Source organism: Trematomus bernacchii, unplaced genomic scaffold (assembly GCF_902827165.1).
Source record: "Trematomus bernacchii unplaced genomic scaffold, fTreBer1.1, whole genome shotgun sequence".
NCBI classification, from domain to species: Eukaryota; Metazoa; Chordata; class Actinopteri; order Perciformes; family Nototheniidae; genus Trematomus; species Trematomus bernacchii.
The window spans coordinates 4,927,826-4,930,266 of record NW_022987567.1 but is presented as its reverse complement, the minus strand read 5'-3'; positions in this window follow the sequence as shown (position 1 = coordinate 4,930,266).

The following is a 2,441-nucleotide window of genomic DNA, read 5'->3' as shown; positions in this document are numbered from 1 at the left end:
CTGCCTGGACGTCCCAGATGATGTGACGGGCATCGGACCCTGTGGGGAGGATTGGGCAAGACTGGGTCAGAGGGGAGGGAGAGGAGAGGAAATTTACCGCGGTAATATATCACACAAAGGCATGCATGAATCATTGGAAAACATGTTTGTTTTTAGTCCAGAGTCAGGAATTGTCTTTGGCAAATTTGCGTATAAGTGACGTCAACATGTTCTTGGAACTTTAAATATAGGACTCCAAGGTGTGGACAAAATACCAGGAACAAGAAAAATGCAATCTAGCCCACATCTTCCTGGATGTTATACAAATATACATGTATATACATACAGTGAAAATACTGAAACGTTGACTTTAATTAAATGTATTATGTGAATACGTTTCACAAAACTGTATTAGGTTAGTTGAAAGCGATAATATTAAGTTGATCCTATTTAAACTAAATGTTATTGCTTTCAACTAACCTAATACAGTCTTGTGAAACTTGTTGACATAATACATTTTATTAAAGTCAAAGTTTCAGTTTTTTCAGTGTATATATTTACCTCAGAATGTCATAGGGGTCCTTATAGTTTGTTTCCTGTAATAGCCTAATGTCTGTCACAACCATCTGTATTAACTGTAACTTAACCGTAACATAATTGCAAAGGGCAAAACAAAATTCAAACGTTTGGATTGGACGTTGGTTGATGCTTTGGGTTAAAGGCTAAAGTGAAATGTGACGTTGTGACAGAAGGCAACGGAGAAATTACAAATGGCGAAGGAATTCTGCATGAGGTGAAGGATGAATGATCCAACGTTCAGGCTCTAGGTTGAGCAGCCAGTGGAGTGTAACAGTAGAGTCAGTGTGTAGCCACACTTTGATCAGACCTGCATGTGTGTGTGACACCGCTGTGTGACCGCACTACTCAGAAACTCCCCCCCTCCTCTCTTACTCTCTCTTCCTCCTGTGAAAAAACACCTCAGGGTGAATTATGAACAAGATGCATCATGAAAAGGTTTCCAATGAGAAATGTAAGGACCCACATTAACATAATAAACAAACCCGAAATAAATAAAACCTCCTGGGTAACCATATGAAACCAATGCCAACCGGCAACATCGTAAGTCGTGAAACCCACTGACCCTAAGAAGACTTTTTCCTATTTCCAGAGCTGAAACCATTAATAAACTAATATATGATTTGAATTAATCAGCAGCAATTAATAAATAAGGTATTTTTTTAAATATTAGCAAACATGCCAAACTTACCCTTGTTGCCCCTTTGATGTTAGTACTTTATCTATTTTGGGTTTTGGACTGTTGGTCCAACAAAACAACCCTAACCGTAACTCTTAGCCAATAGGAATGAGTGGTATTTCTTAGCAACATTGTGATGTCTCTAGGGAAGGAAAGAAATATCTTAACAACTAGTGGATTATGTTTTTGTGAATGTTCATGTCCACCGTAGGATTGATCCTTATTCCTTAGGTACATCTCTCACTTTTTCTGTAGCACCATTATGATGACAAAATATCACTGGTTTTCTGAAAATGAATCCAAACGATTAGCTCATTTCTTGTTACTAAAGTGAGTTAAAGTTCTCAATTTTCCCAACACATACTAGATATATTTGCAACAACATTCATGGTTCCCAAGAGATGAACCCTGATGACTTCAATGCTGCACATGTTTCCTTTAATGCCAGGTTCACATCTGGTTTTGGGGTGAAACTGTTCATACAATATATAGATTATTGGATTACTGTGAAATGTGGTAAAGACCACATGGTCAGGACAAACTGTAATGCTTTGATTTTCTTGTAGGATCATTCGGATGATCAACCAATGACAAATACCTGCAAAGCTAAGGGAATTCCATTAGCTTCAGCTGTTATTTATGGTCACTACTGACTACAGTAGCAAATGTTAGCATGCTAAACTAAGATGGTGACCATTGAAAATATAATTTGGCTAAACACCAGCGTGTCATTGGCCGTACTCGTTAATCGCCGGGGCATTCCATCGTTTCCAAACGTGCTTCCACTTTTCTCTACTTCTCTGCCCTTCCCAACCACAGCTTCATCTATACATGTATCACCCAATCACCCAGCTGCTTCTCATTCCCTCTGATTAAATAAAGATTAGATTAGATAAATCCTTGTTTATGTTGCGACACCTGACTGATTTTGCTATTGCGGGCCATATATCATCAAACACAAGGAAACGACACTAACACAACTGCAGTACTGCACAGAGAATTGCTTCTGTAATGTATTAGTTGGTGGTAAAACACACACAGACACAAGTATATCCATCATCATCATCATCATCATCATCATCATCATCATCATCATCATCATCATCATCACAGCACACACAACACATGTCTCCAACAGCATGACACACACTGCTACGGTAAACACATCTTCAATCATGTAAGCACATGTAAATTAGTTACAACAATC